The following is a 24,048-nucleotide window of genomic DNA, read 5'->3' on the forward strand; positions in this document are numbered from 1 at the left end:
TTATCACCTGTCAAAATTTCATGTGCTAAGGTGCCTTTATCGATTTTTGGCGAATTTTTGAAAATCAAATTTACTTGAGCCAAAAATGAGGTAAAAAACTCAAAATTTTACCAAATTGACCAAGAAATCAGAAATTTGGGATATACCCTATTTTCGACATGCCAAATCGATTGGAAACTGTTTCAAACCGTTTTGAGCAGTTCTGGAGCCTCCAGAAGAATTTTAAAATTCGAAATTCCCACATAATTTCATCAAAAGAAGTTGGAAAGCCCAAAATTTACTCTGCAAACTAATTTCAATACGCTACGAAGTCAACTGTAGGTGGATTGGAAGTCGTTTTGGAGCCTCCAGCGAATTTTTGAAAATTACTGGAGCATCCAGTAGATTATTGAAACTTGAAATTTCCTCAAAATTTCATCAAATGGAGATGGAAAGCCGAAATTTACTCTACAGTCCAATTTTAACACCCTCTGAAGACGACTTCTGGTGGGTTCAAGTCATTTTGGAGCCTCCAGCGACCTTTTGAAAATTACTGGGACCTCTCGAATCGGTTGGAAACGGTTTCAAACCATTTTTAGTACTTTTGGAGCCTCTGGAACATTTTTGAATGTTGAAATTTCTTCTAAATTAAGTCATAATTTTTGAAATTTTTGATACATCACTATAGTGATGTATGAGCTACTTTGTAGATAGCGTAGAAAGCAACGGGAAACTACTACTTGAAATCTCAAAGCAACGTCGATTCCCTAGAATAATCGCAGTGGCAATAGGCATTCGCCTCACCCTGTTGGGGTACCACAAAAATGCGATCTCCAATGTCCTGTGAAGGTCAAGGAACCACGACGACTACGAAAGAGCAAAATATTATGTAAATAAAAAAAAATTTCCAGCATTTTTTTAGAAATTTTAAAACAGAATATTGAGTCACGATTTTCCGGATTTTTGAAAAAAATGTGAGTAATGCGACCTATTGAAACGGGTTAAAATTTCTGCATAAAATCAAAATTTTCTATCAAAACTATTTTTGGATCCGAAATCAAGTTCTTTTATACTTATAGAATTTTTTCAAAAAATCTTTGTTTTTTCGCTCTTGTCGCTACACAACCTGTTTTTGGAAAAATTGACCAGTCTCAAATAAAAGTGTACGACATTCGGCGACGTGCCGAATGGTGAAGGGGGGGGGGGGGTGTCTCACTGCCCAGCCTCCAGCAGATTTTTGAAATTCGAAATTCTCACAAAATTTCATCAAATGGAGTTGGAAAGCAGAAATTTATTCTGCAAACTAATTTCAATACGGTATGAAGTCGACTGCATGGTGGTATCAAGTGGTTTTGAAGCTTCCAGCTACTTTTTGGAAATTTCAATTTTCCTAAAAACGCCATGAAACCTTTCAAAAATTCGCTGGAGGCTCCAAAATGACTTGAACCCACCTGAAGTTGTCTTCAGAGGGTGTTAAAATTGGAGTGCAGAGTAAATGTCGGCTTTCCATCTCAATTTGATGAAATTTTGGGGAAATTTCAAGTTTCAAAAATCTACTGGAGGCTCCAATAATTTTCAAAAAGTCGCTGGAGGCTTCAAAACGACTTGAAGTCCACCTGCAGTCGACTTCGTAGCGTATTGAATCAGTTTGCAGAATGAATTTCGGCTTTCCAACTCCATATTTTAATGAAATTTTCGAATTTCACAAATCTGGTGCAGGCTCCAGAGCTGCTCAAAACGGCTTGAAACAGTTTCCAATCGATTTGGCAGGTCGAAAAAAGAGGAATATCCCAAATTTCAGCTTTATCGGTCAATTTGGTAAAATTTAGATTTTTCCCCACATTTTTGGCCAAATTTGATTTTTGAAAATTCACTAAAAATCGAAAAAGGCACTTCAGCACTTGAAATTTTGACAGGTGATGAATTTTGCCCTGCTCTTTCGATCTACCTGTACACGGTTTGAATAAATTTCGTGCAAGTTCGCAAAAACTGCGATTTCGGCTGACCTGTCAATCAAAACGGCCGCCATTTTGTAAGTAGGGCCACTTCCTTTTAGAACAAGGGCTAGAAATGTTCCTTAGGACTCCCCCTCCAAGAAAAAAGTTGTCCTGGAGGATCGATGAGGGGGGGGTGCAATAGATCCTTATGCGGGCTCCTCGACTATTCGTAGATACTGCAGATTTGGACTTGCAATTTCGCAAAATTGGCAAAATTCCTGTTAAAATACATCGTTTAATCAGAAATGAAATATGTATAATGACGTTTGCTGTAACATGTTGATCGAGATGTTGGAATTATTGCCTCTCTACTCTCCTTGAATGGGTCCAAACCACAGACTTTGATGAAGGCACTGTCTGCTTTTGCCAAAATTGTAATTTTTTCGTTTTGAAAAAATTCTCGCTTTTCAGCAAAATTTGTTATACCCTATCTTTTTTGCTAGAAATTACAATTGGCCAATAATTCTCCACAAATCATGCTTTTCGCTGAAAATTGTAAAAAATGCTCACTTTTTAACAAAATTGCCTAAAATTGTTATTTCTCGCAAAAAAAAAAAAAACAAACAAAAAAAAAACAAATTTGCACGCCTTTTAGAGAAACCTGAAGATTTTGGAGAAATCGAAAATAGCGCTGAAGACGCTATCCCAGAATGGTCAAAAATGGTGAAATTTAATTCAGATCAGGATTAATTTCTATCACGTTCACCGAATCAATATTATACATTTTTTCCAAAAGACACGAATCACCGAAAATTGTTAATTTTGAATTTTCAAAAATTTGCCAAAAATTGAAAAAAGTTCGATTAGGGGGGTTGAGACCATGCTATTTTCAGAAATCGTGGTCTCGTAGCAGAGACCTTCATTTTGAATCGAAAGTTACCCACGAGAAATTTTAACTTCGAAGGTGCCCCTGGACTCTGGAGGGGACATTAGGGCCCTCAAAAAGGGCGTATTTTCGAATTGTTTTGGAACTTTACTCATCACATGGTACCGTATATTGTCAAAATAATCTCCCTCGCATTTTTTTTTCGCGATCCACCCCGAAGTTTTATACGTATAGTCGATTTCATAAATTTCCTGTTCCTCCCCCCTCTCATCCCCCCATAAATGATGAACCGATTGCCATGCTCTCGCTCTCTCTTTTTCCATGGATTGATTTATTGATGCCACATAATATTATAATGTTGAATCAGAATTTCAGAATTTCGTCGTCAAAGGAGAAAATAAGCTTTCGAAAAATGTAAAGAACTCTTTGCAAATGGAAGAGAATGCACCTACCAATTTTTGTTCTCCATGTACCATCTCTCGATCAACTCTTTCGCGACATACATAGATACGAATGAATGAAAAAAATAATAATAATATGGCTACTAAAAATAGAAAACAAAACAAAACCAAAACATATTTTGAATCGGCGTCGTCGTCGTTGTCGTTGGTACGTGATGGAAGAAAATCGGATATGATTAATGGGTGCGACACATATGGTGCAGTGGTACATGTCAAAAATTTGACATATTGTGGTCGACGAGCGACGCGACGAAGATGACAATGGATAATGCATACGACGACATGTTCGCGAGCAGACGCGCTCAATTTAGGTAAACGACGTGATTATTATATACTTTTGTTTAAATCGAGCGCATAATTTTTTGCTTTTAATCATCTCCCACGTTCCATTTCGTTCGTAGTACGTCTACGTACTTATATTATTATCGGATCTGTTTTTCTTTTCTTTCTTTCTTTCTTTTCTTCCTCGCTACGATGCAGATTTTTTTATTCGGTCGTGGAGATGGTTCTCTGTGTCTCTATGTAGGTAAATTACGCGACAATGACGATGGTGTCGCGATGGTACCTGCGAAGTGCAAACGCAGGCTATAGGAAGGATTTACTTACTACAGGTGGAGTGTGGAGTAGAGGAGAGAAATCATCATTCATCGTTGTTGTTGTTGTTGTTGTTGTAATTTACCAGTCTAATAATACTGATTAACGGTTACAATCGCGCCACCATTAGCAACCTTCTTGTTGCGTTGTTGTATTTTTTTCTCGAAGTCCTCGATATGGCCGGGCCGCCGCCATCATATTCCACGCAATTAAATACCTACAATACGCATATCGACGAACAGAAATGCGAAATATGCCGGCCAATTTTACCTCATCCCTGCGATAGCTCGAGTCAACTTACGAACTCTTTTATTATCGGCATTAGCCGCAATCATTATCCACTTTCCAAGTTCCTCGTAAGTATTTCATGTACCTAGACCTACTAGGTAGGTTATGGATAAATTCTACTCGAGAAATATACGAGTACGGTATCCATAGTGGAAAAGTATACACAATTGAAAATGTAGAAGTTTGGCCCCAGCAGCAGCGATGACCTGGTCACCTTTTGATACATGATCTTCATTCGACCAGAGGCTACGGTGAGGCTAATTTATCCGATTATAACGATAATTATGGGAAAATTTGCCAAACTTGTGTTTACCTTCGTATATTTCAATGAAAGAAGAGAAGTTGAAAGTGTACCCGAGGATCTGACTAACAATAAATTGCTCGTTGATTCATCCTTCTGTCTAATAAAGAAGGTCGGGTCGCTTATCAAATAATTTTTTCAATGAGTCGAAATTATAAAAAGTGTGTTATTGGGTGCGATAATTTGCGAAATCTGAACTAGGAAATTTGTCTTATATTCAAGAGTATTTGATTTATGAATTGAAATACGAGTATTCTTATTTGGGACATGGGAGACTTGAAATGGGTTGGGGAAGTTTTAAGATATTTGAGGCACTGTACATTCTTTTTAGAGCTAATGAACTGAAGAAAAACTGCTCCTTCGGTTCAATGAAATACAGTTTTTTCGAATTTTTAGATATTTCAAACGCCTACTTCTTCCCCAGCTCGCCGTTGGTGACAAATGTTCCTACTTTGGTGCCCATTAATCCGCTCAAAAGGAGCCTCGTGAGGTTGAATTATTCTCTGAGGTTCGCTTCTTGAGTATTTTTTCAGTGTCAGTGTGATGGAGAAAAAATTTTTCATTCAAACTTTCAAACTGTGTATATTTATTTCTCCAAAATTTAACAAACTTGTTGAAGATTCAGGTTTCAAAAAAATCTCAACTTTGAACTTTAAAAATTTTTGACAGTTCCGAATAATTGAAAAAACTTCAAAAGTTTAGCATTATCACCAAAACCAACTGCTGAAAAAAACATCCCCCTTGCCTGAGGGGGTGGGGGGGGGTTAAAGAATAAACAACTGCGAATTTCCTCCTAAAAATGAACAAAAAACAAAAAAAAAATTGAGCAAAATTGGAAGACCTGAACCCAAAACCAAGCTGATATAATCCAGCATTTAATCTCCCTTCTCCTCAGCTCATCTCAAGATCCTGATACCTCAAATTCGATTGGCTTCCTTCAGTTGTGAAGTCGAAAATTTTCTTCAAATGAAATGAATCAACTATACATTTATTAGGAACGATTAAGTTCAACCATTCAACATAAGAGTCGATCTTAAGGATGTGTGAATTGATTGATGAATGATGACGTTTGAAAAAAACTGCCTCTCTTCTTTTCCTCCACTTATTTTTTCTATGTTATTCTTTTCGTTAAAACACAAATCGGTACCTTGAATAAGTTGTGAATTTAATCAGATCAAGTTTAATGATAATCAACTAATCCATTTATTGTATTTCTTTTTTGTTTCAGGTGAGTACAATTTTTCTCCATGAACGTCATTAGTTGATCATGTATTCAAGTGTGAGAATGAGTAAGTCATTAACATTTTTTCACTAATTGGCACCATGCCCACCAGAAAGTCAGTGGATACTGAGCTACGAAAATATTACCGAAATTCAATCGAAAATTACGAAAGGGTGGGGGAAGCTGAGCATGATTTGCCCTTTGATCCAAAATATCATCTATGATTTTTGACTCTGCCTTCAGCATTTCTCCAGTCATCAATTTTTAAGGACAGGAGGGGAGGGGGAGATCTTGGACACTGAAATGTAGATACGAAAAAATGAAGAAATATTCGAACACAGCACTTAAGTGACTTCAAGTACATACATAAGTGTCAATCGACATTTTCAAACCATAATTTCACGAATTTTTGATTTTTTTTTCAAAATGTGCAGGGGGCATTTCAAAATTAGCCAATATTCGATCGAAAGAGCATGATGCAAAAATTTATCATCAGCCAAAATTTCAAGTGCTAAGTTACATTTTTCGATTTTTACTGAATTTTTGAAAAACAATTTCAAGCTGAAAATGATGAGGTAAAAAAATCGAAATTTTATCAAATTCACCTAGAAAGCTGAAATTAGGGATATGTCCTATTTTCGATCTGCCAAATCGATTGGAAACGGGTCCAAATCGTTTTGAGCAGTTCTGGAGTCTCCAGTGCATTTTTGATTTTCACAATATTTCATCAATGCTTCTAGAAATCCGAAATTCACGTTGCATTTCAACTTAACACGCTATTAAGTCGACTGCTGGTAAGTTTAGGTCATTTTTGAGCCTCCAGCAAATTTTTGAAAATTCTTGTAGTCTCCAGTAGATTTTTGAAAATTTAAATTTCCACAATAAATTTCATGTAATGGGGCCGGAAAGCCAAAATTGGTTCTGTAAACTAATTTGAATACGCTATGAAGTTAAATTCTGTTAGATTTCAAGTCGTTTTGTAGCCTCCAGCGACTTTTTGGAAATTGCTGGAGCCTCCAGTAGATTTTTGAAAATTGAAATTTCCACAAAATTTCATCTAATGTGACCAGAAAGCCAAAATTTGTTCTGTAAACTAATTTGAATACTCTATGAAATTGAATTTAGTTAGATTTCAGGTCGTTTTAAAGCCTCCAGCGACTTTTTGGAAATTGCTGGAGCCTCCAGTAGATTTATGAAAATTGAAATTTCCCCAACGTCTAATGCGGCTGCAGGAAAGCCAAAATTTTTTTTGTAAACTAATTTGAATAGGTACGCTATGAAGTTGAATTAAGTTAGATTTCAAGTCGTTTTGTAGCCTCCAGCGACTTTTTGGAAATTGCTGGAGCCTCCAGTAGATTTTTGAAAATTTAAATTTCCACAAAATTTCATCTAATGTGACCAGAAAGCCAAAATTTGTTCTGTTAACTAAATACGCTATGAAATTGAATTCAGTTAGATTTTAAGTCGATTTGGAGCCTCCAGCGACTTTTTGGAAATCGCTGGAGCCTACAGTAGATTTTTGAAAATTTAAATTTCCACAAAATTTCATATAATGCGGCTGGAAAACCAAAATTTGTTCTGTAAACTAATTTGAATACGTTATGAAGTTGAATTAAGTTGGATTTCAAGTTGTTTTGGAGCCTCCAGTAGATTTTTGAAAATTGAATTTCCACAACATTTCACCTAATGCGGCTGGAAAGACAAGATTTATTCTGTAAACTAATTTAAATACGCTATGAAGTTGAATTCAGTTAGATTTCAGGTCGTTTTGAAGCCTCCAGCGACTTTTTGGAAATTGCTGGAGCCTCCAGTAAATTTTTTCAACTTGAAATTTCTACAAAATTTCATGAAATGGATTTGGGAAGCCAAAATTCATTCTGCACAGTGCGTGCTAAAATTCACCATTTCCAGCCATTCTGGAGCCTTCAGCGTGATTTTTCAATTTCTCCAGAATTTTGAATTTGCTCCAGCAGGCGCGAGTATGCAGTTGGGCAGCTAAAAATCGAGTTGTGTATTATACTCGACCTGTTTAACAAGTTTATCTACATTTCAGCCGATTTTGGGAGTAACACCTCAAGAGTGGTTTTTTGACCAACTTTTTTCAAAATTAAAAAATCCAAAAAATCAAAAGATAACCGTTTGTGAGGCAATTTTTGAAATTTGCGCGAATCGCTGTATTTCTTCAAGAACTAACCCCCGGAGCGCAAATTCTACCATTTTCAGTCGTTTTGGAGCCTCCAGCGACTATTTGAAAATTTCTGGAGCCTCCAGTAGATTTTTGAAAATTGAATTTTTACAACATTTCATCTAATACGGCTGGAAAGACAAGATTTATTCTGTAAACTAATTTAATACGCTATGAAGTTGAATTCAGTTACATTTCAAGTCGTTTTGGAGCTTCCAGCGACTTTTTGGAAATTGCCGGAGCCTCCAGTAAATTTTTTCAACTTTAAATTTCTACAAAATTCCATCAAATGGGGTGTTGAAATAATTTCATCTTTCTACCTCAAACGGTGGCAGAAGGGTGCAAAAAAATCTAAGAACTGGTCCAGAAAACTGAAAAAAGTGAGGAAAAATTATCTTCTTGAAATACAGGAAATCCTGCTGTATCATTTTGAGTCATCAATAATTTGTACGAGTATTTCTTTATTGGAACTTAAGATCTGAACCTCGTATATTCGAAAGTTGTGCACCAAGGGAACCCCTTTCCCTCTTCCTACGTCTCTCGCACTTCCTTCCTCACGTGTTTATGCTCTTATTATAGTACCTATACCTACCTACGCCAACTTACGTTCAATTAAGAATGGTTATGACTTGCGAACTTTACGTTGCATATAGGAGATCATTAACATCAATTATAATAGTGAACTCTGCGACTAGCTCGTTCATTCGACAATTTAACCCAATTTTTCTCTCCGATACGACAACGTACTGGAAATTACGTAAGCTGTATAACAACAGCGCAGCATCGCGCGCTCGGTGCGAAGAGTCAAGAGTGCAGCCACATCCACAGCCAATAACCATCTTGCAAATATGTATATTTCTTGCGTTGTTGTTGTTGAGACGTTTTGTAATCGAGCGTAGGTTTTTAGGCAGTGATTACTGCAGCAATCTTGACGATGACAAGTGGCTTGGTTGTGTCGAGTGCTGTCGAACGAACAGTATCTCAATAATATAGTGCATTGTGCATTCGATACGTTTACGTACCGTACAGTTGCATTTTCTCAATCGAATTACGCACGTGTGGTTTCATCTACTTCCTCAAAAAAAAAAAAAGAGAAAGATATCAATACGAAATAGCTGCTACGTCTACGTGTATTATACGAGTAGATGCGGGTGTATTTTTCACAGATGCTTTTCAACCTATAACTTATATCGTAGGTTACTCGTTTCCTTCACGCAGACTTCGCTCACTCAGCGTCACACGAATGGTATTGAAAGACTTTACTATGAACGAGTATACGAGTATGTGGTGTACCCACGAACACGGAAATGAAATTCTAGACGGTGGTTTACCAAACACGCGCGAAGAGAAATCCAAATCCGGCGTCTGACTAATGGCATCAATCGCTAAATCTACGTCGCGCCGAGTTTTGAATTTTTCCTACGAAAAGAAAAATTTACTCGATTGAAGCACGCTAAACGCAGCAGTCGATTGGAAAAAGAGCAGTATCAAAAAGCTTATCGTTTTTCTCTGCACGTTTACGTTGTTGTAAAAAAAAAAAAATAAATAAAAATAAAAACCAATGGTGTAGTAAAAGAAGCTGTTATCGCGATAAAGCCCAAATGTTTACTACCGATACCGATACCCTGAGCGGTTCGAAGCTGTAAACGACAAATTGCAGCTCGCAAAGTGTTGCTAAATTGAGAACTAGAATAGGGGAGAGATCGAAATACCCGGTGGATGTAACGCGATAAGTTGAAAAAAAGCTGGATTGGGGAATACGTACGCAGATACGAACACGAAGCGAAGGTAGCTTTTAGTACGATGTGAAATACGAGGATAATTTTGGATTACGATGAGATTCGTTTTCGTTCGTGTAGAAGATAAACGTGAATGAAATCGTGGAAATACCTACTCGAAAGCATCTAGGAAAATTGGTCTGTTCATTATTCGATTTACAGCTATGGTATGAAAAAAAAGCTGTTTCGGAAGGAATTTCATTCGTGTTTTTATTTTCAAAACGGGGAAGAACGGTGGATTATGTGAAAACGGTTCCCTAAAGGATTCGTGGATGGACTGTTGCCATTTTTGGATGATTTCTTGACTTGGTTTTGTTAATGATGGCTCGATTAGAATGAATTTAAAATAGTTTATTTATACGATATTACGAAGATTTGAAGATCAAAATAAAGTCATACGAGTTTTGAAAAATTATTTGTTTCAATTTTTTTTTTGGTGGCAATTTTGAGATTCATAAGATGTGTAATTTGAATTATGTAATTAGCTAAAAAAAAATTTAAATCACTGAAAATTTTCAAAAACCCGTAAAATTTCAGCAAAATCAGGCGAATTATTATTGAATAAAGTCCATAACACGTTATCATAGTATGTAGTTTGAAAAAACATGAATTTAACTCTGAAACGACTGCAAATCAAAATTTAAAAAAAATTGAAAAAATTAAATTTCAAGTGCTAAAATCTTGCAATTATAAACACCCAAAAAAAAAAAAAAAAAATGTAGGCAAAAAATGAGGGAAAAAACCAAAATTTTACCAAATTGACCAAGAAAGCTGAAATTTGGGATATATCCTATTTTCGTCATGGCAAACCGATTGGAAACTGTTTCAACCCGTTTTGAGCAGTTCTGGAGCCTCCAGAAGATTTTTGGAAACCGAAATTCCCACAAAATTTCATCAAAATGGAGTAGGAAAGCAGAAATTTATTTTGCTAACTAATTTTAATGCGCTACGAAGTATTGCAGGTAAATTTCAAGTCGTTTTGGAGCCTCTAGCGACTTTTTTGAAAATTACTGGAGCCTCCAGCAGTTTTCTGAAACTTTAAATTTTCACAAAATTTCATCAAATGGCGATGGAAAGCTGATATTTACTCTACACTCCAATTTCAACACCCCCCGAAGACGACTTCAGGTGAGTTCAGGTCATTTTGGAGCCTCCAGCGACTTTTTGAAAATTACTGGAGCCTCCAGTAGATTTTTTAAACTTGAAATTCCCGCAACATTTTACCAAATGTTGTTGACAAGCTGAAATGTACTGAAATTTTGGGGAAATTTTGAGTTTCAAAAATCTACTGGAGGCTCCAGTAATTTTCAAAAAATCGCTGGAGACTCCAAAACGACTTGAAACCCCCCTGCAGTTGACTTCGTAGCGTATTGAAATTAGTTTTCAGAATTAATTTCGGCTTTCCAACTCCATTCAATGAAATTTTTTGGGAATTTCGAGTTTCAAAAATCTGCTGGAGGCTCCAGAACTGCTCAAAACGATTTGAAACCATTTACAATCGATTTTTTATGTTGAAAACAGGGTATATCCAAAATTTCAGCTTTCTTGGTCAATTTGGAAAAATTTTGATTTTTTCCCTCGTTGTTGGCCTACATTTTGATTTTCAAAAATTCACCAAAAATCGAAAAAGGCATTTTAGCACTTGAAATTTCGACAGGTGATAAAGTTTTAGCTGATCTTTTGATCTACCCTTGTACGGTTGCAATAGATTCTTAAGCGGGCTCCCCGATTAAACAGAAAAGAAATGAAATTTCAGTAAAATTTAGCAAAATTGCATGAAAAATATTGAAAACGCGTTTAAGTGATGTAATAACACGAAAAAGAGCATACAAATAAATTCGTCAAAAATTGAAAAAAATTGGCAAAAACATGAAAAAAGTATTTAAATGAATAAAAAATATCTGTAAACTTTCACAAAAGTGAGTAAAAATTTGCCGATAAGAATCGTCAAAAACTCCTCTAATTATAAAATATAATCATTAAAGTCAGTAAAAATTACAAAATAGTGTTGACATTTCAAGAAAATTTTGTGAAAATCCCATAAAAAGCGTTGAAAATACATATGTTGGAAAAGCAACAAAAAATGATAAAATTTCAGTAAAATTCTACAAAATTTGACAAAAACTGCAAACACCATAAATTGCCACAACTGATAAAATTTTTGCTAAATTTGCTAAAAATTAAAAATCGCGTAAAAATGTTTGTTCCGCTGAGAGGGGGTGGGGTCCGAGAGATCACATTGGGGAAATGAGTATCCAAAATACATCATTCAAATTCAGCACCTCTAAATGAGTGGAAAAAAAATGGAAAAAAAACTTCAAATATGGGTAACAGTGGATCTTTCAATTTACTTTTCAAGTTTTTTGAATGTTTTAGGGATTATTTTTCCAAGTTTGTTAATTTTTATAACGCTTCGACGATCTAATTTTTCGAAGGGTCCGTTAAATTAAATAATTCGAGTTTCAAAAAACTGGAAATCATTTTTTTTAACAAAAATTGAAAATTAATCGTAAAAATACCTGCGAAAAATTGCAATAAAAATGACGAAAGAATTTACGTAAATTTTTTCAATATTCGTATTCATATTATCGATGAAATAGATCGCCAATTCACGTTTTAAACGCTTACGATTTTTTTTCCCGTTCAATTGATGGATTTTTTCATGCCATTAAAGCGATTAAAAATGATTAAGCAGGTAGCTTATCGGTTTTAATTGAAAAATGAATCGATTTAATCGTAGTCAACGATGGCGATATGGCAGCTATCGTACCATATTTGTCGTAATTTTCAGATTAAAAATCCACATTAACGGAAAATTATCGAGTCGAGAATCGAGATTAACCTTATCGTAGTGAAAATTGATTTTATAATTTACCATTAATTGATTGCGGAATATTTCGTTTCCGTGTTAATTTTTACCTGTGGCAAGGATCAAAAATTTATCCCTGATGTAAAATTTTTTAAAAAAATTGGTCAATTTCTTCGTATAATAGAAAAATTCAATGTATCTTATCGAGCTGCTGAGTCGATGTTGAATAGAGTCTGCTGTGTAACGGAGTAGGTACGCTTGATCGGTAGTAAACCAGATTTGCACTCGGTTATAGAGGCTGCGACCGCAGCTACGACTGTGGAAAAAAATGCAACTTATTTAATCGGTCAGCCAGTCTTCGATTCCGGTTGCTGTTGTGTGTGAGTCACAGATGTACGAGTACGTGTAAAAAAATTTGTGCGAACGCAGCATTGTGCTTGTGCAGCAGCAAGAGTACATGTAGGCTGCGTACTCACGTTACACGAACCTATGGATAGGTAAGGTATATTTATTCGACGAGTACACCAAGATGTGCTTATAATCTATGTGTACTCTTATAACACGCTGCCGTGAAATTAGTTCAAGGTTTACGTTATTGGGTAAAAAGTGCCTATATATTTTCTCAGTGTGGTCTAATTCCGAATATACAGTTTGTAACCGATAATTACCTAGGCGAGTTGTAAGATCCAATACATGAGAATGATGGCAGAGAGCTGCTCTCTCATTTTGAATTATGTTCGTAGTTGAGCTAGAGCATGGAGCAGATAGCTCTGAAGCTATGTGTTAATACATGCTGCTAGGAAAAAGGGAAATAAGAGAGTTGTGTGAAAGGGATGATCATTTGATGAGAGTTTTCGAAAAGTTGGGTTTCTGGTTCAGGGGGGGGGGGGGTCATTCCATGTCAACTCAACCAACGTTTTTGAGTCATGCCTTTCGATTTCGCTCAAATTTTTTTTACAATATCTACCCACCCAGTAAGTAAGAACCCCGCAATTAGTTTGGTCCCAGCCCCCTCAGGGGGCGGGTTGAGGGGCTTCCATTATTTTCACATTGTCTCGAGCTACTCAACTTCAGCAGCCCATTCCTCCAAAACTATGATACATTTGATCAAAACTGATTTCATAGTTCGAAAGGGCATTGCATTTAGAACTTTTTAAGCGTTTTGAAACTTTCAAAAGTTGAAAGTTGAACTTTCAAATTAAAAGTTAGAATTTTAAAATGGCGCCATAAGTGGGAGCTACCATTTAAAATTTTAAAAAAATTTCCTCAGATGTACCTTTTGATGCTTTTTTGAAATATTCAAGTTTCGAGATGGGATCTCTCAATGGAGGGGGAGCACCCCCACACCCAATTTTAGGCGAAACTTTCGAAAGAAAATCTGGGGCATGTAATATATCTAATTCTATGTTTTTGGTGACGCTGAACACAAATATGATGTCAGATTTTTGATAGGACCCCATCCATGGCCCCCAGCACCTCCCCAAAGGGGGTAAAAGTTCAAAAAAGTGTTTTGTTCGTATGACACATGGAATAGTATGTTTTTGGTGACGCTGAACACGAATATTGCCTTAGTTTTTCGAATCGACTTCACCCATGGCCCCCAGAACCTCCCCCAATAGGTAAAAGTTCAACGTGATAAATTGAACCATTTTTGCTGATCGGATTTTGAAAATGGCTAATTAACTTGCAATCAGGTAACTTTTTCTGGCTTGCTGCGATTTAATGAACCAGTTTCAAAATTCGATCAGCAAAAATGGTTTAATTTTTGACTCTTTAGAACTTATGTTTGAAACTTTTTTCTCCATCCCCAATTTTTAGGTGATTGTTAAAAACATGGTTGCTAAATAGGACCCAATGAACTGGTTTCAAAATGTGATTACAAAAAATTGTGTTGTTTTTCACACTCTACAACTTTTGTTTCAAGCTTTTTTCACTATCTACAATTTATGGGTAATTTTTGATAACTGGCTGCGAATTAATGAACTGGTTTCAAAATCCAATCAGCAAAAATGGTTCAATTTTTCAAGCTCTACAACTTTTGTTTCAAGCTTTTTTCTTTATCTTCAATTTGTAGATGATCATCAAAAACTGGTTGCTAAATGCAAACTAATGAACCGGTTTCAAAATGTGATTGAACAGAATTGTGTAATTTTCATGCCCCACAACTTATGTTTCAAGCTTTTTTCTTTATCTCCAACTTTAAGGTGATTGTCAAAAACTGGTTGCTAAATGCAAACCAAAGAACCGGTTTCATTGGTTGACAAATGCAAACCAATGAACCGGTTTAAAAATGTGATTAGACAGAATTGTGTTGTTTCAAGCCTTTTCTCTATCTACAATTTTTGAGTATTTTTTGTCAACTGGTTGCAAATTAATGAACCGATTTCAAAAAATTCATATCACGTTTTTGTCGCCTTAGTGTGTAGAATACATTGCACCAATAAAAACCAGTTTGAATTTTTTGACCAAACCAGTTATTCAATTTGTGGACACCCTGTGCATGGGCCTGAAATTTTCAATATCGTTTTTGAAAGCCCTTATTTTTCCCAACTCAACGCCGCTTCATTCATTTCTCCAGCTCTTTCCACTTGGAAATAAAAGCCACCGGGCACTACTTTTGCGTCATACGAGTACATGTGTAATGCCAATTTTTCGTGATTTCAATTTTTTTTCAATTTTTACGTCATTTTAACAATTTTTAATTGTTTTTCATTAATTTTTGACAAACATTCATTCAAATGGCATTACTCTTTGGTAACTTTCGGAGATTTCAATAATTTTTCGAGTATTTTTACAACGCTTTAACTCGTTTTTAACACTTTTTCGTGCATTTTTGGCAAATTTTATTCAATTTTTAAAATTTTCCAGTGATATATTGATGGTTTTTTGAGTGCAAATATTTCGAAAGTAATGTGCCTGAATCAATTGAAAGGGTCACAAAGATGGTAAATCCGAACTCATTTGGGCGCTGGATTTCATTTTCACCCTACTTATATCATTTTTTTCGAAAAGAATTTGAAAATCCGCTGGTGACCTTCATTTTAGTCTAGGTCTGTACGTTTTATCAAAATATTTAGCCTGATTTTAGCATTTACGATCGCAGGGTCAAGTGTACATTAATTTACTTACTGCTTTGCCTCAGATTATTTGAGATTTAAAAAACTAAAATTAATTTTTAAATATTAATTTCAATCGCTATCAAGTTGAAAAAAATCTCAATCCTTTCCTCCTCCTTCATCCACACGTTTCAAAATCACTGATAGTAATGAGTAGCAAAATTCAGTTCGAGGAAATAATTTTTCAAAATTGATAACCTAGATTTGATTTTTAATAGAATTGATTTCAATTTTAACATGTATCAAGATCACATTGCCCGGTGTGTATTTAATGTACTCATACTCTAGATTATTTATAATTTGAAAATTAATTTTTAGATAATATTTTTATCGTATCAAATTAGCGTACGTACGTGGCCCCTGCTTCCCCCTCTCCATCGATCAAGTTTCAAAATCTCTATAGTAATGATTATTTTTTCAAGTATAAATACTTTGTCGAGGAAAGGTTCCTTCCATTACGATGTTGTTACACCTATAGTAGTTTTGTGGTTTTGTTACGTACTTACCTATGTATAACTTGGATACGGAATGTATTCCATAAAGTTATTATTAATATCCTTTCCTTCTTTCAATCGTTTTTTCTTTTCTGGGTAATAAGTACACCTACAGTGGTTCCACTAACGAAAAATGCTTCAACATTTTCACATTTTCGTGTTGTTGGTTGGTGACATTTTTGATGGTTTTGGTTTCTGTGGAAGAAGTCCAAAGTGTAAGCTGTATTGAAACATATTGGTTAGTTAATAATTTTACTGCGCAGATTATTATTTTTAAATTATTTGTTGAGCTTTTTTTCGATTTTGATATCAATGTAAGCTGAAATTTTGAGAAAAATGAAAAATGATTTTCTGCTCAGGCTGTGACAAATTACAAAATGTGAGAGTGACATGATTTTCAAATCAAAAAAAATGTTCATGATGAAAATTATGTCACTTCGACGTTTGTGATTTCCATAACTTGCGCAGAAAATCATTTTTTATTTTGAAAAATTTTGGATTTTGGCTTCAAAAATTGTCGACGCAATTATTATTCCAGAATTTTCCGATTTTTATATTGATATTATGTATAGGGAAACTTTTCGGAAAATTTTCGTATCCCTACGTCGAAAATTTATTTTGGAAATTGAGATAGAAAAAATGCTCAGGTTGAGTATTTTCTCAAATTCCAAAATTAAATTTTGAGTAAACCTGAATATTTTTTAAAAAATCTGTTCAACGAAGTTATACTCCTTCCCATTTATAATGACATTTTTCAATCTTCATCCATCAGATTCTTCTCCAGTCTCAAAGGCTAAAATGAAAATTCCCATGAGGATCGAAATTTTCGTAGAGTAATCCTGATCGCGAATATCATTTGACAAAATACCTGGCGTGAAGAGGGCGCTGGAAAGCGTCAATCTCTAGTTGTGCAGTTGGAGTTAATGCCGAAAATGAATGATGAACTAGTACATACAATAGAAACGGACGATTTCGTAGAGATAAAAAGTGAAAAATGTTACTGAGAAACAATGTAAGGCTGAATTCAATACACGTGTAATAGAATTAAGTCAAGCTATGCTATCTAACAGCACTGATTCTCTTGTTTTTATGCATAATTTTGCAGTTTTTCAAATGGTGCACGATGGGCGTGTTGTGTAAATGATGAGTGGAACAACTATACATGTTAGATTCATCGGGCTTTGAAACAACAACATTCTTTTTGTCTTTCTTCAGAAATCTTTACCAAATGTCAACTATAGTGGTCGTTATCATCTTCGTGTATGCAATAAGCACGAATTCTCGTATGAGAAAAGCAGCTCATAAGTCTAGAATTTCAGTTATGTGTTTGCATAACAGACCACGAATCGAATAAACGAAATGGTCCTTCTGTTCAGAGTTTGGTTAGCCCACATATTCAAAATATTCAAAGCCCAAAGTAGGAGGATTCGTTGAATTCAGAGGCTGCAATGAAAGTAATTCCAGAAACGCGAACCGTATTGCTTCAGACAGGTTGCATGTAACCAAGAACGTGAAGCGTTGTCGTTTCATATGGTACTAGCTCCACTTGCAGATTTATTAACCGTACAAAAGTTAAAATGATTACCTGGTGCTGGCGAATATACTACGACGACACAATCAGAATTCAAGCTATATTTTGAAAACGAAGATCTGGCAGCCCTTCTTTACATTTGCAACAATTTTGAAAAGTGACAACTATAGTAAAGAAACATTCAATGATTGCGCGGAAAGAGAATTTTGGAGAATGTTGGACAGACCCTGCCACAAGTGAAACCATATATGTGGAAGAAAAACTATGTAGATCTAGACAATGGAATGTGAACGACTTTGATGAAAAAGGCCTGCTCAAAATTTAGAAAACATGAAATTCGTGGGATTGATCTAAGTGAACCACCTAATTTTTTCCGGTCATGAATTGTTGAAGGCCCCCGAAGTACGTTTGAAGATCAGTACTTCATAGTGTATTATGCAATTTGTCATATGTTTGAAGGTTCTGAATCACTTATTCTTGCAAGTAAAGAAGAGGAGTTCTACAAAATTTCCGGGTTGCTCAGAGGAGTCATTTAACGATTCAAGATCTGGCGCTTTCATTGAACGTTGGGAGAATTTTTGCCGAAACTGTCGACAAAAATTCTCCCAACGTTAAATGAAAGGGCCTGATCTTGAATTGTTAAATGACTCCTCTGAGCAAACCCAGAAATTTTGTAGAACACCTCTTCTTAAAATCAGAAAACAAAATAATAAGCAAGTCTGTGATATATTTATGATGCATGTTGATTGTTGATATACCTAATGTGTATTAAATGTTCATTTTTGTCGTGTTATTAAAATTTTAATTTTCTTATAAAAAAAAACTCTAATTAGGGAGATATCCCAATGGAAGGTACCTAAAAATGAATCGAATAAAACTGAATAGAAAGAGCTTGCAAAAATACTTCACTATGCCAAAATTTGAAGCGCCTGCATTTTTCGATTTTTGGCGAATTTTTGAAAATTGAATTGCAGTCTAAAATGTGAAAAAATCGAAATGTCACTTATCTAACTGAACCTAAAATTTGGTGTGGTTCTAGTGAAATTCAACGCTTGCGAACCTAAATTAACAAATTCATAAACTTTTTGAAGAATTTGGGCACAATTTTCAAAAAATTATCGACGATATTAATAAACTCTTCTCAAACCTTCAATGGAATTTTGGTTTTTGTAACTTGAGTAGCACGATTTTGGATTCTCACCCACAGAAACAAGAATTGCGTACAAATCAGTGGAAAAAATTATGCAATTAGTAGTTGATCAAAGTTCTGTTTTCTATGAGCTGATTTTTCTCGAGCTTTTTCAAACTCTTGTAGGAGGTAGACCCCTTCCCTGAAGACTTTTCCGAAAATGGGTCGTTGAATGGTGAATCCGAAAGAATTTTCTTGAGGCTCAGAAAGGATGGAAATCGATGGCAGATAATTGTTTCGAGAGATCAAAAATGGAATGTAAACCAACAATTCAATCATTACGTCTTAATTATATCATTATTTTAATTGTTTCCGATTAAGATTGTAAAAGGGGCCGAGTTTTGCTGATTGAGTAAATCTGGACTCCTACCAAAAATTAAAGTCTTTTTTCTTCAAAAAATATATTTTTTTTAAATCGGAAGAGGGTCATTCCATGCCAACTCAGGGGTTCTCGATTTTTTTCAAAATCAGATCATGTGTAGAGGTCATCAAAATACAATGACAAATGACGCAAACCGGATATTTTTTCGATTTTTTTGGCGGAGCTTTGGGCTTTAAAGTTCTCCAAAATGACCGAAAATGGAACATTTCAGTTCCAAATTTCTCCGGTTGTACGTGGTATAGAATTTTGAACTTTTTTTTCACAAAAACCTTAGAAAATTGATTTAAAAACTTATTATTTAAGTACCTATAACCATGATCTTCACGTATAAAAATGTTTAAAAAATTCTCAGTTCAAGTCCTTCTTATGCAGAATAACATATCAAAAAATTAGACTGGCATCTTTTTTCATTTTCGAGAAATAAATTACAAGTTTAGGACTTATTGCAAAAACCATCAGAAACCTAAAAATGAAAATTTTTGCATTTTTGAGATACGAGTATTTTACCAATGTGTAGACGAACATTTGAAAAAATATTTCCTTCCTTCGCAATTTGTCAACGAATTGACGAGAAATGCCATTTTTCTTGCTCTAATTTCAAAGTGTAAAATAAATTGGAAAAATTTCACCACAGTTTTAATTTAAACAAAAGCAGAAACCTAAAAAATGAATATTTTTGCATTTTTGAAATATTTTACCAATATGTGGACGGACATGTGAGAAACCCCCCTCCCCCTAATTTGTCAGTGAATTTACGAGAAATACCATTTTTCTGGCTATGATTTTGCAAGTGATACATATTGGAAAAATTTTGCTATGTTTAAACAAAAAATGAAAAAAAAACAATTTTGTACAGTGACGTAATAGTCGGGGGGCCGCATAATGATCACTAGCACCCCCTCTGGGACAACTTTTTTCTTAAAGGGGGAGTCCTAAGGAACATTTCTAGCCCTTGTCCTCAAAAAAAGTGGCCCTACTTACAAAATGGCGGCCATTTTGATTGACAGGTGAGCCGAAACCGCAGTTTTTGCGTTCCAACATAAGTTAGGACTAGCATAAAAAAAATTTAAACCGTACAAAGGTAGATCTAAAGAGCAGGCAAAAATTCATCACCTGTCAAAATTTCAAGTGCTAAAGTGCCTTTTTCGATTTTTGGTGAATTTCCAAAAATCAAATTTTGGCCAAAATGTGAAAAAAATCAAAATTTTACCAAATTGAGCTAGAAAGCTGAAATTTAGAATATACCCTATTTTCGACCAGCCATATCGATTGGAAACTGTTTCAAACCGTTTTAAGCAGTTCTGGAGCCTCCAGCAGATTTTTAAAACTCGAAATTCTCACAAAATTTCATCAAATGGAGTTGGAAAGCCAAAATTAATTCTGCAAACTAATTTCAGCTCTCTGTGAAGTCGACTGCAGGTAAATTTCAAGTCGTTTTGGAGCCTCCAGCGATTTTTTGAAAATTAAGTTACTGGAACCTCCAGTAGATTTTTGAAACTTGAAATTCCCACAAAATTTCATCAAATGGAGTTGGAAAGCCGAAATTTACTCTGCAAAGTAATTTCAATACGCTGTGAAGTCGAATGCAGGTAAATTTCAAGTCACTTTGGAGCCTCCAGCGATTTTTTGAAAATTACTGGAGCCTCCAGTAGATTTTTGAAACTTGAAATTCCCACATAATTGCATCAAATGGAGTTGGAAATCCGAAATTTACTCTGCAAACTTTTCTAAAAACGCCATGTAACCTTTCAAAAAGTCACTGGAGGTTCCAAAATTACTTGAACCTACCTGAAGTTGTCTTTAGAGGGTGTTAAAATTAGTTAGCAGAGTAAATTTCGGCTTGCTAACCCCATTTGATCAAGTTTCAAAGTTCTACTGGAGGCTCCAGTAATTTTCAAAAAGTCGCTGGAGGCTCCAAAACGACTTGAAATTCATCTGCAGTCGACTTCATAGCGTATTGAAATTAGTTTGCAGAGTTAGTTTCGGCTTTCCAACTCCATTTGATGAAATTTTGTGGGAATTTCGAGTTTCAAAAATCTACTGAAGGCTCCAGTAATTTTCAAAAAATCGCTGGAGGCTCCAAAATGACTCGAAATTTACCCATAGTCGACTTCACAGCGTATTGAAATTAGTTTGCAGAGTTAATTTCGGCTTTCCAACTCCATTTGATGAAATGTTGTGGGAATTTTGAGTTTCAAAAATCTACTGGAGGCTCCAGTAATTTTCCAAAAATTGCTGGAGGCTCCAAAGTGACTTGAATTTTACCTGCAGTCGACTTCACAGCGTTTTGAAATTACTTTGCAGAGTAAATTTCGGCTTTTCAACTGAATTTCGAGTTTCAAAAATCTGCTGGAGGCTCCAGAACTGCATAAAACGGTTTGCGTGCAAAGGACTCGTGTAAATTATTTCCCACGTGCGACCACGAGCAGGGAAATTTTCGTCTCCTGCAGTCGTAATTTTGGCTGTTACGTCATCACCCTTCGAAAAATGGAACAAGAGCTGCACTTGCCTCGTGTTCTCAGGGTGCTCGTAAGCCGCAGTAAACAATTACCAAGTGTATTCGAAAAACCGCAGCAGTTTGGTGGGTCTGTGTCGAAGTCGACTCTCGTCATCACCATATTTTCTCTGTTTTTGGTGTCGCAATACCCGAATACTGCAGTTATACTAGAGGTAGTTAGATACAGGCGCTACGCGACGAAATGAAGATACATTATTTTTCCCCAGAGTGTTGTTCTGTGTACGTGAACGTGCGAATATGGTCGGCCCTCAGCCGTTTCGGAAACCCTCCTCGTATACGAGACGAGTTATGTGAATTTATGGTTGGTGGGTGGTTGGCGAACCCCAGACTATACGAGATACGGGTTCCTAGGTTCGTACTTCGTAGCCAGCCTGGTGCCTGCTGGTAAATTTATAGCAGTGGGTTGGTTTGGTATTCGATGACCCTGTACGTATCGTAGTAAGAAATTGTACGAATTTCTTCGTCCATTATAATGACAATTCGATTAGAAGGAAGACTGTGTGCGAAAAGGGACGATATTATATTTCGATTATACGAATGAACGAGCCAGCGAACGAAGGAACGGATTACCTCAAAAAGATACACGAGAGAAAGAGAGAGAAACAGCAGAAGTAGAACTATTGTAGATATGTAATGTGTGCGCCGCTATAACGGCCTCATATCACAACTGTGAACTGAGGAAGCACGTACGAGTCGATTATTTCGATCGTGTTGACACGCATTTAATCATACACTATACAGCATCGTTGCTAATTACGAATTCCACGCTTTATGTATGATCGAATGTCGACCCCGATTTTGTGACTTGTCTTATAAGCTCTGTTATCGATCTGTTCTATACTCGTACATATAAGATGAAACTGGCCAATGTTTCCCTTTACGTAGATATCTTATGATCTTTTCCCCCTTCACTGTCTCCGTCTGTCTCTAGCAAAATGGTTCGCTGCAACATATGCTAGGTGTACAGTAAAAAAGGTGGAGGTACATAATGCATATTATATGAACGTGTACAATAAATCGTGGGTGTATGCATAAATATAATAGAACGAATAATTTATTATATCTACATGGTACATATACAGAGTGTACTTATTTTTGCATTCGGATAAGGTGTATTAAGGGCGCTAAAATATGTATACTCGAGAAAAAACGGTACTTCCTCGGAATAAAGTGCATTGCCGCTGCACAACGATCATGGTGGAGGTGAAGGTGGTGTTGTTGTGGTTGTGTAAATCAACCACAAAGAGGAAGGATGCGATATTGCTTGCGCAGAATTTCGAACTAGCTCAAGAAAAAAAAAATAAACGTTTGTAGCTATTGAGATAAATAAGTACAAGTACATATAAACTATTGAAGTAAGGTACGAACGATGATTCTAGTTCTACATATGTACACATTTCGAAGTCGTTAATCATTTCGTATAATACTGTTTCTTTCGATTAAATCGGCGTCTTCTTGGAGCTTTAGAGCATGGCGACACAGTACCTATATGTCGTTGCCGTTGACGGAAAATGAATAAAATCCCACAAATCATCATTTAATGCTTGAATTTATGTATTCATTTTAGTTTATAGAAAGCTCAATTCCAGCTGTTTCTTTTTTCTCGAGGGTACTTTTCGTCCAATTTAAATCGTAATTTCGTTCAAATGAATTGGTTCTTATTAAACGGTCTCATTTGGAAATTGGTTTCAAAAAATTTAAAAAATTTGAAAAATTTGAATTCGGCTTTCGATTTGATTTTTTTGGGGAAGGGGAGGGCAGGGCAGGGCAGGGCGGTCAGGATGTCTAACAAAACTCAAAGACAATAAATCGTAATTTCTTCATGACCTATTTTTCACATTTTTACCCTGTCAAACAGGGTTTCAATTTTTTACAGCATCAAAAATTAGGTAGGTATTTCAGTTTTTTCATTTTTCTGATTTTTTGAACTTATTTATTTTTTTATTTTATGGGCTTTTTAAGCAATTTTCAAATGTGTTACGAACTGTTTTGAGCCAAACATTTTCATGTACAAAAAAAATCAAAGAAAAATCAGAGCATTCCAATTAAATTTACTGTGAAAACGCTGCTGCGTTCCATAATGTACCAAATAATGAAACTCAGTTAAAATTTTGATTATGCACAGAATCCTCTTGAAAAGAAAAAATCTCTCTTTTGGTCTCCCAACAAAATTTATTTTCTTGCAAAATTGGAAAAAATATTTAGAAATCGAGTTTTGGGTAGCAGAAAGAGATATTTTTAAAAATCGATTTAAGGTGAACTACCAGTTATGGACCACTTTTTTACAATTAATCGCCAAGACATCATTATTATGAGCCAATTTTGATATATATATTTTTCTTTAATAATCCTTGAAGCTTCCTCTTTCACTTCAAGGT

At 35.4% G+C, this 24,048-nt stretch overlaps 1 protein-coding gene and 1 long non-coding RNA gene across 3 annotated transcripts in view; both read left to right on the forward strand.

The window, feature by feature from the left end:
• The window catches only part of T48 (FU domain-containing protein T48), a 240,197-nt gene that overhangs the window by 21,192 nt on the left and 194,957 nt on the right, over positions 1-24,048 (forward strand). The gene's annotated exons all lie outside the window — the stretch shown is intronic.
• Positions 15,362-19,075, forward strand: LOC135845490 (uncharacterized). The gene is made up of 3 exons (XR_010558762.1): positions 15,362-16,288; positions 16,823-17,062; positions 17,156-19,075. It is a non-coding gene; the product is annotated as an uncharacterized LOC135845490 (long non-coding RNA).

This window comes from Planococcus citri, chromosome 1 (genome assembly GCF_950023065.1).
Source record: "Planococcus citri chromosome 1, ihPlaCitr1.1, whole genome shotgun sequence".
Classification (NCBI taxonomy): Eukaryota; Metazoa; Arthropoda; class Insecta; order Hemiptera; family Pseudococcidae; genus Planococcus; species Planococcus citri.